The sequence below is a fragment of the Miscanthus floridulus genome, chromosome 3 (assembly GCF_019320115.1).
Source record: "Miscanthus floridulus cultivar M001 chromosome 3, ASM1932011v1, whole genome shotgun sequence".
NCBI lineage: Eukaryota > Viridiplantae > Streptophyta > Magnoliopsida > Poales > Poaceae > Miscanthus > Miscanthus floridulus.
In genome coordinates this window covers 34088111-34104614 of record NC_089582.1, presented here as the reverse complement: position 1 = coordinate 34104614, position 16504 = coordinate 34088111, and the positions used below count along the sequence as shown (strand labels likewise).

The window sequence follows — 16504 nt, the reverse complement described above, 5'->3', positions numbered from 1 at the left end:
AGAGAACATGGTCGCCGAGATGAACACGGTCCGCAAGTTCAACTAGCTACTTTAACCTTCTTTCATGTAAATATGCAAGCTTGAAGTGATTTTGAGCTCAAATTGCTTACAAATGAAAAAAACCACAATAAAGAACCATATATATATATAGTGAACAAAATGAGATAAGACAATGGTGAAAATGAGAGTATGAGATTGGTAACCTTTACAACTGAAGAATCGACGGAGAAATCGAAGAAATTGACGGAGGAATCGAAGAATGGATGGAGGAACAATGGAGGGATGGAGGAAGCAAGAACACTACTGCAGTGAGCTTCAAAATATGTTGAGCTCGGGCTCGGGGAGGAAGGAGACGGCCGGGATATGAAGGGGGGACCTTTAGTCCCGGTTGATGGCTCCAACCGGGACTAAAGGTAACTTTCCAACCCCGGGCGTAGCCACGGCCCGAGAGTAGACCTTTACTCCCGGTTGGAGCCACCAACCGGGAGTAAAAGTATACCTTTAGTCCCGGTTGGTGGCTCCAACCAGGACTAAAGGTCCCTACCACCTCTGTCTGGCGCAGTAGCCGTTGGGCAGGGACCTTGAGTCCCGGTTGGAGCCACGAACCGGGACTAAAGGTATTTCTAGTCCCGGGGGCAAAAAATTCTGGGACTACAGCCTATTTTGGCCGAGGATCAAAGGTCTGTTCTCTACTAGTGAAAAGGCCTACGTGGCAACCTATTTAATGCAAATAAAACTCACGTGAAACTCCCACCGAGACTGGCCTAAGAACCGCTCCTTATCCCCATTTCCAAAGCTGTCCACTCAATTTGAGGAACTGAATGCATGGATAACGACCTACTCTAGCATCTCGGCATGAAATATACACGGCCGGAACATGAGGGCCATGTCGCGTTTTAAAATCATGACAAGATGAACGGCGTGACAATGAAATGGTGAGCTTCTTGCATGACCTGAGATTCTATGTCACGGTGAGCTCTTTATTATCATAACATACAACTAGTAGGTGACTTTTCATGTTGTGCCAGAATAGCCCACTGCCTAGTAGTCATGGCCAGAAGCGGCACAAGGCACATGAGGGCCAGAGAAGTGGTATTCACTGTAGAGAAACAATCATCTTGTAAGGATAATGTAGGTCCCGCTTGTGCATGTTAGGTGTTGTGCTTTCAGTGGTAGATGATGTTCCCGTCGACAGCGAGGCGCCTGTGGTGACTTCGTCAATCTCGAGGATTTGCCAGCCGAGTCTTCGAAGATGCTCATAGGGGTAGGGTTCGCGTGCGTGCGTTCATATATAGGAGTGAGTGTGCGAGCGTTGTGAGTGTCTAAGTTGTTCTGTGTAATCACCAAAAAAAATCTAGCCGTCCAGGGGTTACAAAGATCATTAAGTTGTAACCTTTTTTTATTTTAGTTTAATATGTGCTTAGACAAGCTCTCAAAAAACTGTTGAGAAAAGAGAGGAGACCAAGGGGTCAATCCTGCTTTTATTTCCAAACAACCCAAGAGAAATTGTTTGTAATCCATGTTTTTTTTTTTTTTTTTGCGATTGGGTCTTACCCGTATTTATAGAATCCAAGCTTGATGTTCTTCGACAGGGAAACTTCAATGATTGACTTTTAAATTCAATCATGAGAGAGTTTTGCATGTTCTTCGACAGGGGAACTCCAGCATGTGTCTCATGATTGAATTTACACCATCGAATCTTCTTCCTCAGAGTACTCCAACTAGATGGCGGCCATGATGCACGTTACGACGGCGGAGGGGACAACGGTCAGGTACCCCCAGCACCCGAACCGTGTCGAGATGGCGACGACCAGCAGATCGGTGTGAGGATGATGGCCGCCAGCTTGGTGCATAGAGATGAGAGGGAGAGGGAGAGGTGATTCTTCAGAGCCACCTTGAGCGCGACCGGGAGCAGAACGATGGTCACCGTCAGCAGGCCTGCGGCGCGCCCAGCTCTATGATGAGGCCAATGACGACAGCTGCGTCGTACCAAGAAGCCCGAAGAGAGCTGCAGGATTAGGCGTTGTATTTTCAGTGGTAGACGACGTTCCCGTCGACAGCGAGGCGCATGTGGTGACTTCGTTAATCTCGAGAATTTGCTAGCCCAATTTTCAAAGATGCTCATAGAGGTAAGGTTTGCGTACGTGCATTCATATATATATATATATATAGAGGGTGAGTGTGCGCACATTGTGAGTGCCTAAGTTGTTCTGTGTAATCGCAAAAAAAGTTTAGCTGTCTAGGGGTTACTAAGATCATTATGTTATAAACTTTTTTATTTTAGTTTAATATGTGCTCAGATAGGCTCTCAAAAAACTGTTGAGAAAGAGAGGAGGCGGTCGATCCTGCTTTTATTTCCAAACAACCCAAGAGAAACTGTTTGTAATCTATGCTTTTTTTTAACGAGCGGGTCTTGCCCATATTTGTAGAATCCATGCTTATGTTCTTCGACAGGGAAACTCCAATGATCAGCTTTTAAATTCAATCATGATGAGTTTTGCAAGTTCTTCGACAGGGGAACTCCAGCATGTGTCTCATGATTGAATTTACACCATCGAATTTTCTTCCGAGTACTCCATCTAGATGGCGTCCATGATGCATGTTACGACGGCGGAGGGGACAGCGGCCAGGTACCCCAGCGCCCGAACCGTGTCAAGATGGCGACGACCAGTAGATGTGTGTGAGGATGATGGCCGCCAGCTTGGCGCATAGAGATGAGAGGGAGAGGTGATTCTTCAGAGCCACCATGAGCGCGACCAGGAGCAGAACGACAGTCACTCTCAGCAGCAGAATGGCATGCGGCGCGCCCAGCTCCGTGACGAGGCCGATGACGACACCTGCGTCGTACCAAGAAGCCCGAAGAGAGCTGCAGGATTAGGCATTGTGCTTTCAGTGATATACGACATTCCTGTCGACAGCGAAGCGCCTATGGTGACTTCGTTAAACTTGAGGATTTGTCAGCCCAGTCTTCGAAGATGCTCATAGGAGTAGGGTTTGCGTGCATGGGTGAGTGTACATACGTTGTGAGTGTCTAAATTGCTCTGTGTAATCGCAAAAAAAAAGTCTAGCCGTCTAGGTGTTACTAAGATCATTATATTGTAACCTTTTTTTTTATTTTAGTTTAATGAGGAGGCCAAGGGGTCAGATCCTGCTTTTATTTCCAAACAATCATAGAGAAACTGTTTGTGTTGTTTTTTTAGATAGAATCCATGCTTTTTTGGCGAATGGGTCTTGTCGTATTTATAGAATCCATGATTGGTGTTCTTCGAAAGGGAAACTCCAACGATCGGCTTTTAAGAGTTTTGCATGTTCTTCGACAGGGAACTCCAGCATGTGTCTCCTGATTGAATTTACACCATCGAATCTTCTTCTCTTCAGCTGCTCCCCAAGACTACACTCTCCTTACACCTTACACCAGCGAATCTTCTTCTTCAGAGTACTGCATCCAGATGGCGGCGGCAAAGGGAACAGCGGCCAGGCACCCCTAGCGCCCAAACTGCATCGAATGGCGACGACTAGCAGATCGGTGTGAGGATGATGGCCACTAGCTTGGCGCAGATAGATGAGAGGGAGAGGTGATTCTTCAGAGCCGCCATGAGCGCAACCGGGAGCAGCACAACGGTCACCGTCAGCAGCAGAACGGCCTGCGGCGCGCCCACGTCCATGACGAGGCTGATGACGACAGCTGCGTCGTAGCCAAGAAGCCCGAAGAGAGCTGCAAGATCGGCGACGACGGCGGGGGCACGGGAACAGAACAGGGGCAGCTGATCGTCGATGACGGTTGGAGCAGCAGCAGCAGCACAATCGACGAGCAGCTGATCGGTGACAACGGTGGGAGGAGGATCGGCGACGACGGCGGGGGCACGGTCCATCGTGCTGATAATTGACGAAGGTGGGCTGATCAGCTGAGCGGCTGATCATCTACAGGAGGAGGAAGAGGAGCTGCTGCTGTGGCGAGGATGAGGAGGAGCTGTTGTCGTTGGATGGGAAGAGCAGGGAGGAATTTAAAGCTGCTACTGGTGTGTAGATTACCAGGGTCATGAGAAGCTTCGTTTGTTCTCTGTTATGTCATTCCATTCCTCTGTCCTCTCTGCTCTCTGTTCTTGAGGAGGAGCCCTCTGTCAATGAGGAGATTTTATGAGGACATTTTGCTGAACCGAGTAAGGTTTGTTTGTGCCCATTCATCTGTCCGTGGAGCTATCTGTCAGTGAGGAGTTCGAGATGAACCGAGTAAGGTTGGTTTTCATCCTTTCATGATGTAATCTGCTTCGGTCGCTCTCGTGCATGTCACAGTCGAGCGCGTTGGTCAACCTGAGCGAGCTTTCTGCATGCAATCTGAATCCCTAGTTGCAGGTCCAATGGTCAGTTCCTGTGAAATGCTGATAATGAAAGTGGCAGCCGTGATGAAGATTCTTCCGAAAGGCAAGAGAACCCTTAAGCTACACACTTAAATATGGACAGCAAAGGCCATTAGGATCCGATCAAGGACTCAAATATGGACAGCAAAGGGATACATCAGCAGGAGTCTTCTCTCAGCAATAATTCACCGGCAAAGCTTGCAGTAGCTAGACATAGGGTCTAGCCGTCCCTGAGCCATGCACCGTTGCACATGAAAGGAGGTCAGGAGCAGGAAACTGTGCTATGAAAGGAGTTGAACACGGATACCTAGCTCGATTGATCCTCTAGAGGGCAAGCTAAGTCAACACGTTTTTTTTACTGCTAGAGTCAACACATTTTATTTTTACCCTTTTTATTTATAGATAGATCTAGAACAAAGCGACCAAATAGTTGTAGACATAAGAATATATTATATTATGTGTATGTTGCATTGAACCATATAGGTTGATTATATAGGATACATAGAAGCAACACACATGTTGGTAAGCAATGCGGCACTATTTCTATCCAACAGAATCACACACATGGACCAAACGACGGCGCACTAGGCGAAAGCCAGCCAAGCACTCGGCAAAGGTCTCTCGGCAAAGATTTTATCGGCAAAAATTTCTTTGCCGAGTGCCAAAAATCGACACTCGGCAAAGTTGGAACCGAAAAAAACCCGAAAAATGGGAATTTTTACCCAAAAAAAATGGAAAATTTGTTTTAATTGGTGGAGGCCCCCACCGGTCAGCGCCCATCCATCTCCGGCTTTTTTCGCGTCAATTTCACGGCTACGTGGCCGACCGGATTCGAACCCGAGACCTCCCGCTGCGCACAAACCTCCTCTACCACTACACCACACTATCACTTGTGTCTGGATTCCGTTTTAGTTCCTAATATATTATACTAAACCGAGTGTAAATTGTTTGTTTGAGGCCCTAAACGAATTCAAATAAAAAAGTTGTGAACTACAAAGTTTTATAACTTTTCGAGATCTACACTTTTAGTTTAGGAAGTTTTTCCATTCGAGGTCGTTTACAAAATTTGAATTTTAAAATTTGGAAATTCAAACACAGTTTTGCATGACAAGATGTTTTCAAATCAAAAAGTTGCCAACTACAATGTTTCATAACTTTTGGAGATCTACAATTTTTATTTAGGAAGTTTTTCCATCCGAGGTCTTTTGAAAAATTCAAATTTTAAAATTTTCAAATTCAAATGTCGTTTTTGCATGACAAAATGATTTCAAATCAAAATGTTGCCAACTACAAAATTTCATAACTTCTCAAGATCTACAAAGTTTATTTTGGTCATTTGTTCATCCGACATATTATATCTCTCTTCTACTTTCATGAAACTAATATGAGACATATTTTATGGACAACGTTATTGTCGCTTTGTCAAATGAAGAAATGACCAAAATAAACTTTGTAGATCTTAAGAAGTTATACAACTTTGTAGTTGAAAAGTTTTTCATTTGAATTCATTTAGGGCCTCAAAAATTAATTCGAAAAACTGATTTGCCGAGGGCCAAAAAAATGCACATGGCAAAATGCCTCTTTGCCGAGTGCCAAAACATCGGCACTCGGCAAAATACGGCTTTGCCGAGTGCTAGAAAAATGGCACTCGGCAAACTTAGAGTAAATTGCTTGTTTGAGGCCCTAAATGAATTTAAATAAAAAAGTGGTCAACTACAAAGTTTCATAACTTTTTGAGATCTACAATTTTTATTTAGTAAGTTTTTCCATCCGAGGTCGTTTGAAAAATTTGAATTTTAAATTTGAGAGATTCAAACGTAGTTTTGCATGATAAGATGATTTCAAATCAAAAAGTTGTCAACTACATAGTTTCATAACTTTTGGAGATCTACAATTTTCATTTAGGAAGTTTTTCCATCCGAGGTCGTTTGAAAAATTCAAATTTTAAAATTTTCAAATTCAAACGTCGTTTTTGCATGACAAGATGATTTCAAATCAAAATGTTGCCAACTACAAAATTTCATAACTTATCAAGATCTACAAAGTTTATTTTGGTGATTTGTTCATCTGACATAGTGGTAGTAACATTGTTCACAAATCTTATATATCTGTCTTCTACTTTCATGAAAGTAATGAGAGATGTAGATTTTATGAACAATGTTATTGTCGCTTTGTCAAATGAAGAAATGACCAAAATAAACTTTGTAGATCTTGAGAAGTTATACAACTTTGTAGTTGAAAAGTTTTTCATTTGAATTCATTTAGGGCCTCAAAAATTGCTTCGAAAAACTAATTTGCCGAGGGCAAAAAAAAAATGCACACGGCAAAAAGCCTGTTTGCCGAGTGCCAAAACAAAGGCACTCGGCAAAATACATCTTTGCCGAGTGCCAGAAAAAAACACTCGGCAAAGACGTATTTTACCGTGTGCCAAAAAATAGCACTCGGCAACATACATCTTTGCCGAGTGCCAGAAAAAAAACACTCGGCAAAGACGTATTTTGCCGTGTGTTTTTGTTTGCCGAGTGTATTTTATTTGGCACTCGGCAAACACGGTCTTTGCCGAGTGCCCGATAAAATACACTCGGCAAAGACTCCGGCACTCGACAAATCGCCGGTTTCCCATAGTGAATGGGCCTGCCGGACCAGCGGCAAGGGCTTCCTCCCGTCAGCAACCTATACCAAAACAAAATCCACTCAAAAAAAAAAAACCCTATACCAAAACAAAAGGACACCACATCAGATCTCTTCTTCTTCTGCAAACCAAAATCCAACGGAAACGGCTTCAAAATAAAAAAGAAAAAATTTTTCCAACGGAAACAAAGGAACCGTGGCACCTGCTCCGATCCTGGCCAAGCAACCCCGGCCCTTTTCCTTTTTTCCAAACCCACCCTCTTTTCCTTTTTTCCAAGCTCTTGGCTGGTCATGACTCAATCAGGGTCGGAACAAGGGAGATTCAACTCAGGTTTAATTTGTGCAGTGGGCAGTGGCAATACAAGGGCAGATCAGTCGCCTAATGGTAAGGCAGATTATTGCATACTGTAATTGCTTCCTTCCATCCATTATCTAAACAAATTGCTTCCTTCCATCATACTGTATGAAGGATCCTCAGCTAAACACGACACTGGAGGTGGAAGGCCAGAAATTTCCTGCTGTTTTTAAGATAAGACTGCATCCAGTGGAGAACGCGAGCCAACCTGCCCAGGTTCAGGTTCAGGTTTAGTCCACGAAACCATAAACCCGTACAGGTTTATCCCCTGTTCTCTGTTGCGCAGATGTGTGGGCAACTTCATATTATACTAGATATATGCCCGTGTGTTGCACGTGATCACAAATTGCCCTCCGTTGTATCGGGTCGACGAATTTTTTCCAGCACGTGTGGCTCCATGTGGCTTGCAGCTTAGATAAACATATTAAAAAATGTAAGAATCTAACTCCACACAAAATATAAATCCTACTATTTATAATTATTCATTTTACAAGTTTAAGCTGAATCGATCATTTTTAGAAAATAATAAAAAGGTATAAACGATTTTGTATTGGAACCTAAACTATTTATAAATCCATTCGGTTCTCTTTTCTTCCCACATCCTTCTCTTTTTCGGAGTGTCTGACCCAGCATCTGTTTTGTTTTTTATTTTACTTTTCTGATTTATATTCTTTTGATTCAGTCAAAGTGACCAAACTAAAATAAATAAAATAAAATTGATCAATTTGAAAACTTATAAAAGACCAATTAGTGAGCAATAATTGAGTTATCACATGGCTTGAGCATTGACGAATAGACATCTGTACTGTACACCACTTGTAATTTTGTAAAGCATTAAGCACGTTTAATTTCTAGGCATCGGTATGTTGTTGTCACCATAGCCTGAGCCTCGACCATGGCCATGCCCAGCGTTAGAAAAGCCGGCAACATGAGGTAATGAAGCATTAACGAGATGCTGAGTGCAAGGAAATGGACAGCTTCCGTGTTTGACTGCCTCCGCCTGTGCGTGTGGGCTTCGGCCTGTGAGGCATGTACCTATTTGCGGTTGGGCTATGACCCAATTAAACGGAGCCTGGAGATTCTCATATTCGTATCGTATCAGACTCGACACGGATACTCGGAGTGTCGGAGTTCTGGGGGCGCGCACACCAAAATCGTGTGGACAAAACCTCTTTGTATTTTTTAGGTGGTAGTAGATTATATAGTATATCATACATTCTACAATTTATACGTGAAGAGTTAAGGCATACAAAAAGACTGCGTCTAGGGATATATCCCATACAACTTCGTTTTTGCTTCAACAATCAATTCAGGCTACGTTCACGTCACAGTTCACACATGGTTTTATTTTTCCCCGATGGTTGTTGCCTGTTGATGACATCGACAGGAGTGCTGTCAATGCACCGCTGCGCTGATGATTTGATTACAAGATGTCATGCTCTTTTGGTTGATAAAAAGGCTAGCGCTCCGCGCCTGCACGTGCCTTCACGTACGCATGCGGCTGCGCTTCGCCTGCACGCCTCCGCCTGCTTCACGTGGGGCCCACATGCTCCATTTCCTACGCCTGTGTGGACCCATGCTGGGCCGCGTCTCGATCTATGCCTGCTCCGTTTTCGGCGCCTGCCGCTCGCGCCCCCTCTGCTCTCACGTGCAGCTGCGGCAGCTGGGTCCCACTACAACATGTGCAACACCAGATTTAACTTTTGCAACATGTAGATGAAACAATCTGCAACATACGTCCAGAACAGTTGAAACACTTGCAACATACGTCTAAAACACCCGAAAAACACGTGTGTAGCTATTGCAAAACATATGCAACATTCAGATAAAACATTTGCGTGTTAAACACCTGAAACACATGAAATATACGCTTGCAACATGCATGTATATGCAACATCCAGAACTATTTTTTCAACATAAGATGAAACACTTGCAATGTATGTCTGAAACATACAAAACATTTGGGACATACTCTTGAATACACCATTGCAACATGTGCAACATCCTGATCTACTTTTGCAACATCGATATAAACCACTTGCAACATACTTATGAAAAATATTTGAAACACTTGAAATAGGTGCTTGCAACATGCGGTTTCAGCGCAACATCTTCTTGCTGCTTGGGAGAATGGAGCCTCGGCAGTCTGTGGAGTTCCATCCCCGTCGTCGCGAGTTACGCGCGGGCAAGTTCTGCCTAGCCACAGCGAACTGGTAGGTGGGCGGCGGGCTCCGCCTGAGCTACCGTGAGTTGCACGACGGTGAGCTCCACACCCGGCCGCGGCGAGCTAGGCAGGCGGACGTAGAGGTCTTCCTGGCCACCGACTAGGCGTCCGGCCCCCGTGGTGGAGGTGGCCGTGGCGGTCGGGCGGCTGCGGTCCCCGTCTCCATTGGGGAGCGGTGATCGGGAAGCAAAGCCAGTCAGTCGGTGGGTTTGCTGCCACGGCGAGAAGCCCCAGCGGCGGAGATGGGAGCGAAGGGCGGGCGGTACGGTGGAGCTGATGCGAGATGGGGAAAATGTCATTGTCTATTTTTTTTTTTTTTGAGAAACCGTATATGCCATGCCGAGGGAGAGCAAGCCTGTGGGCCGGTCCACAGGCCTAGTGTCCAACCGACGGACGTGGGAAGGACGCTCGCAGCAGAGCATTGGCGTAAAAAAATTGTCATGCTTTGTCAACGGTTCGACAAGTTGTCACAGACCTGACAATGGACCAGGATTATGCAAAGTCCAAGTGGACTGAACCTACTGTGGATTTAACTGGATTGATGCTATGTGGACCCCGGTATTACTATGTAATTCTAAAAAAAAAGCATCGGGTTGGTTCAGATATCATATATTGGCTTTGTAAAGAGACAAATCTGCTTCCTATCAATCAATCGTTAAAAATAATTTGCTTTCCATCGGATCAACTCCGTGCACAGAAGAAAACATGTTTTTAAAAAGTTTTTAATCTGTAAAAGATAAAAGAATGGTAATGACTAACCCGACCGTCTGTATTTTAGGGTGAGCGTACACGCACCTCCCCAATCTCCATCTCTCTCTCCGGTGACCTCCTCCCTACCGGCCGTGCCCGTGCCCCACCGCGCCAAGGATCCAGCCTCCCTCTGGAGACCTCCTCCCAGGCGGCCACGCCCGCGTCCCACCGCGCCATGGATCCGGCGGCAGCAATGGCAGATCCGACGAGGTAGGCCTCCTCCTCCTCCGCCTCCTCCTCTACCTCATCTCCTCCGTGCCCGCACCACCCCCCTCTTCCCAAACTCTGGCGGCCTTAGAGGAAGGCCGGCCAGGCGGTGGGGAGGCCAGCAGGTGGTTTAGGGACTCTGACGGCGGTGGAGGCGGCCGGGCCATGTCAGGGCGGGGGCGCCATGGCCATGGCGGCGGCGATGGGGCGGTGTGGGGGGGAGAAGGTGGCGCCGCGGGCGAGGTAGGGTTTCGCCCCACGGCTTTGGAGCTCTGGCGAAACCCTAGCTCATCCTCGGCGGGGTTGTGGGCGGCAGGGCGGTGAGACCACGGCGGCTAGGCAGTGGGACTGTGTAGAGGAAGGAGATGAACAGGACCGTGGGAGAAAGATGAGAGAAGAGAGAGCACGTGCGTAGCGGCTGACCGTGCAACTGGCCTACGGTCGGCAGTACTAAAAGAATATAGCGTGCACATGGGCGGGAAACGCCCATGTCCCGAGACATGAACATGTGAGCGACCGAGGAGGCCTCCTAGATAAAATGGAATCTAGGATAGGACACCGGCCTATTTTTTTAGAAGAGGTAGGTAGTAACTTAGTGTATCACTTTTTCCAAAAATGTATTCGTTATTTTTCTGATATTTTGGAACACTGATGAATAAAAATATGAAAGATGCATATACAAGGAAACGACTAATGCACGGCCGTGCATGCATTAAGCAGGCTGCACACACACTCCACATTAGGAAATCCAATAGTATAGTATACACTTTTCCGTTTCCGTCCTGGTCATGGGGAAGCAGCGGCCGTGCACGCGCTCGCGAAGCGCTACGGCAGGTGCGCACCAATCGCACTTCTTGGACAAGGCCCACCAGAGGCCAGGCCCATGCCCCGCCTGGAACCATCTTCCCCTCGCCCTGTTTTGCTTTTCCCTTTCAACACGCAAAACAAAGGCGTCCAGGACGCCGCCGCCACCATCGGGCGGCCAACAGATTCATCCAAACAAGGCAGGACAATACATCAAAACAGCAGGTACGTACAAATATGCAAGAACTTGATACTATCAGCCGCAGATAATCAGCTTCTTCTCAGACACTAGAATTACACAATAGAACCAACTAAATCTGTTACTAGAAGCAATTCAGTTCTGATATCAGATAGTACTGTTGTTCCTACTGCATAAGCAGATCTGATCCTAACTGATAAGCAATTCACTACTTTTACATAAGCAATTCAGTTGTTTTGCATAAACAATCTAGTTCTCTTGCATCACAAATAGTAATGCAGTTCCTACTGCATTAGCAGATCTGATCCTAACTTGGATATGTAAATGACTAATGTTCTTACTGCACATCTTACTACTAGATGGTGTTCTTACAAGTTAACATGGATATATGTTGTATGCACCACTCCTATAGATGTACTCATGTACATCTTGATGCATTAAACCTTCTTGTGTTAGCTGCTGCACATGGTTACTCCTATGCATTAAACTTTCTTGTATTAGCTGCTGCACATGGTTACTCCTATGCATTAAACTTTCTTGTGTTAGCTGCTGCACATGTTCATTTTGATGCTTGATGGCCTCACACCTGGAATTAAATAGAAGTACATGATAAGCACATAGATGGCAGTGAGAACTGAGGAAAAAATGTTTAAATCAACTGAGTTGAGGACAAACAAGCCTCAAATTTCAACTTTCTGCAAAAAGAGGGAAACACAAGAATAGTAGATTCATTAAGTTGAAAACTAACTATGGAATAAAATGCATTTTGTACCATGGACAGTCTTAAGTTTCTAAACTCTCATGTGTCCATTTTACAGATTGTAACATTTAGGTAAGTGTTAGTCAGTCTTCAGTCCCACTGTAACTGTGGAAAACTGATAGCCACAGCTATCATGAAATTTTATGTAACTGATAGCATGTACTGAACAAAACTGCATAAGTTGCTGGCCTTTTTTGCCTAATTTTGTATAGTATTATTGCCTAATGGGTTTAACTAAGTTGCCTAATTTCATGTAACTTACTGTTTTGCATGCAGTTCTCAAATATGGATCTTAACAAGCTGCCACCAGATTTGGATGAAGATTTCTTCGATGCATTTGGTTTGGATTATGTGACCGGCAACCCTACGTTCTGCACACAAGTGCCTGCAATTCCTGAAATTCCTCAGCCTAATGATGAGCATGTGAACCAGCAGATTTTGCCTAGTTTTTCTGAAGTTGGTCATGCTGGTTTAGCAGAGGCGGTTCCTACAGTTTCAGAAGAGGTTATTCCTACCGTTTTCTGAGATCAGATTATCATTTGAATAGGCAAGGATTGAGGACAGGAATGAAGGTTCTACTGCTAATCCTATAGTTGCTGATAATGAATTGAATGGTGCCAGAAATGAAGTAGTAGAAGAGGAGGAAGAGGTGTGGTCTACTCAAATGCCACACAATGGGCTGTGTTTTGCATCCTTGGACAAAGCAAAAGAGTACTACAACTCTTATGCAAAGAGAACTGGCTTCTCGATTAGAACAAACATATCACGCCGGTCTGCAATCACAAGAGAAATGCAAAAGGTCCAGTTCGTGTGCAATAAGGAAGGCTTTGGCAAGAAAAGGAGAGTTGCTGCTCAGCTTGTTGATGCTATCACTTGCTACTCTGACAATGATGAAGTCGAAGAGGAGGATAGCGCACAAGAGGAAGAGGATGATCAAGGGGAAAAGAGGAAGAAGCTTGACGGATGTAAGAAAAGGAAGAGGGAGAAAATGCTATATACAAACTGCAAGGCGAGGATGGTGGTCAAAATGATTGGCTCTAGGTGGCAAGTCATCTATTTTCTGGCCGAGCACAACCACGATCTCGTGGTAAAGCCCTCGCTCAAGAAGTTCCTAAGGTCCCACAGAGGGATACCGAAGCCGAAAAAGGATTTCATCATTTTGCTACATGGATGCAACTTGAGCACGGGTAGAATCATGCAGTTGATGAGCGAGTTCTATGGCTCTGCACAGCTAGTGCCATACGAGGGCAAACAAGTTTCGAACTTTCGCTCCACCATCCACAAGACGGAAAAATTCAAAGATATGCAGGAAACTTTGGATTACTTCAGAGCTTTGAAAGAAGAAGACCCCGATTTCTTCTACAAGATCAAGCTCAATGACAACCATAGGGTTGAGAACCTGTTTTGGGTTCATTCAGCTACAAGACGAGCTTACAAAGAGGCATATAGCGACTGTGTGTCATTTGATACAACCTATATGACCAACATATATGAGATGCCTTGTACACCATTCATAGGAATCAACAGACACTGCCAAACTTTTCAGCTAGGTTGTACCTTTATAAGGAATAAGAAGGCAGCTACCTATGAATGGTTGTTTGTAACATTTCTAGAGGCAATGGACGGAAAGGCTCCCCTCAACATAATCACCGATCAGGCCGCTGCGATGAGAGCTGCCATTTGCACCGTTTTTCCAAACACGACCAACAGGAATTGCAGGTGGCATATCATGGACAAGTTTTCAGGCACAATTGGACCGATCCTGGCTAAAAATGAAGAACTAAATGAGGAGTTTGTGGATTGCTTGAACCACACCATAAGTCCTGAAGATTTTGAGTCAAAGTGGGCCGCTATGGTCTAGAAACATGATTTGGAGGGCAATGAGCATTTTCAGCACCTGTACCACATAAGGCGGAGCTTCATTCCATCCTACTACATGCACAACTTCTTCTCATTCCTCCAGTCAACTCAAAGGAGCGAGGGGTTCAATGCTTTGCTCAAGAAGTATGTGAACCCAAACTTGTTCGTGCTACAGTTTGTGAGACAGTACCAGAAAATACAAGAGAAGTGTTTGGTAGCACAGGATGGGCAAGACTTCAGGACTGATGAGAATGAGAGAAGACGATGGTCAAGGCATCCGCTTGAGAAGCATGCTTCCACTGTATACACAAAGAATATGTTCTACAAGTTCTCCAAAGAGTTTGAGAAAACTGTAGAATATGATGTGAAGCATGTAGGGCAGTTCCAATATTGGGTGGAGCCCAATAACAACTTTGTTTATGGGTATGGAAAAAGGAACTACCTTGTTACAACAATAGAAGAGGAGGAAAGCTACTGCTATGAGTGCAGCAAGTTTGATAGGGATGGAATCATTTGCTGCCACATTATGAGGGTTATGGTCAGGATGGGGTGAAATTGATACCATAAAGTTACATCCTTAAAAGGTGGACGCAGCAAGCAATTACTAGTGATACAAATTAGGTCCAAAATGTGCAGGCACTGGTGGAACTTGTAGCCCATGGGATGCCATTGACCGGCTAGAAAACTCTGAGATTCACCAACGCATCCACCGCATTTGCAGCACTAGCAGTTAAGGGTTGTACGAGTGATGAAAACTATGCTGTTTTGGAGAAGCACATCAAGTAGATGCGATCTGAATTTGAAGAAATCAAGAAAATGAAGATGGCGAATAGGCAGAACACTGGTGCTACAGAAGGTGCACAAGACCCTGGTGCTACACTGGTGCTACAGAACACTGGTCTAGGTGCCTCTACTCCAACTGGACCTTCACTGTGAACTGCAGGTTTAAAAACTAGAACCTGTGTTCTGCTTTACTTTATCCTAGTACACCTGTACTTGATTACTTAGTTGCTGATATTGCATTTCACCCTGTAGGTGTAGTGGCTGGTCCAAGCTCATCAAATGTAGGGAACCCCCAAAGTCAAAAGCCAAAGGGCGCAGGAAGGAGAAGGCACACAAAAAGGGGATGGATGGTCAAGCGAAGAGGAAGAATAGGTGCAGCGTTTGCAGATCATATGATCACAATGCACAGAGATGTCTAGACAAGCCCGAAAGAGAAGTTCAAAATCAAGAAACAGTTTAAATTAAGAAATAGTGTTACTAAAATGTACTTGAATGTGTTTGTGTGAAAATTTGTGTTGGCAGACCCATTGTACATCTTATATGCTAAGACTTAAATGTTAATGTGCATTGCCTTTCCTATTTACTAAGTTCAGAGTTTAGCCCATTGCTTGATTGTTTTTTAAACAAAAAATAAATAAATAAATTACAAAATTTTGATTCATCCTATACTTCATCCTTTTTTTTCTGTGTAGTTTCTTCCGCGCCTACTTTTGACTTGTGTAGTAGTATGCTGATTCATCCTTTTTTCCTTGAGTTCAGCTTAGCTTTTCATGAATCCCGTGATGGCCTTGCCTTTTCATGAATCCCGTGTTCTTAGCATCCCCATTTTAGCATCTTCGCATTTTCTTAGGTAATTTAAGTGTCATTTAGGCAACAATGTCTTCCTAAATAGGCAATTTAGCCTATTCTTATCTTACTAGTCAAAAAGGCCATACCTTTTATTGCTTATATGGTTGCTTAACTCTACTTGTTCCCCCCCATTCGTGGGCCTGCACAACACCAGCTTGTGGAGGTCCATTGCACTTGTTCACTTTCACTCCTTTTTTTTGGGTTTTGTCCAAAATTTATGTGCGTGGTTTCATTCCATTACTTACACCTGTTTTTTCCTCTTCTTTTGTCCTTTGCAAAAAAAAATACGCTCAACACTGCTGTTAGCCAGTTCTGCTCTGGTTTCACAGAGGTTGTAGGCACATTTTTGGTGTTGGGAAAGTTTAATTGCTACCAGAATACTAATAACTTACCTGGCTAATGATATTAAATTGCTTATCGGACTACTAATAAATTGACTGACTAATAACTTGCCTCACACACATAATAAGTAGTGCCTGATCTCAGCATGGTACTGACCAGCTGTAGCTAGTAGTGGCTATAGTAGTAGCAGGTGCACTAGATATAGTTAGGTATAGTTGTCTAGAGTGGTAATATTAGGCTTTACAATTTTTTTTGGAAACATTGCAGCATAGGCATTAATTACAGGAAACCATTACAAAACTATTTACAAGCTTTACCTCTTATAAATGCAGCCTGCCTTTCCAATTCTGCACAACATTATCTTTGTGAGTTAGCCACTTAT

At 44.3% G+C, this 16504-nt stretch overlaps 1 pseudogene; it reads left to right on the top strand.

The window, feature by feature from the left end:
• The first annotated feature begins 10049 nt into the window (after window positions 1–10049).
• On the top strand, window positions 10050–14701 carry LOC136543497 (protein FAR1-RELATED SEQUENCE 5-like; annotated as a pseudogene).
• Window positions 14702–16504: the final 1803 nt, after the last annotated feature.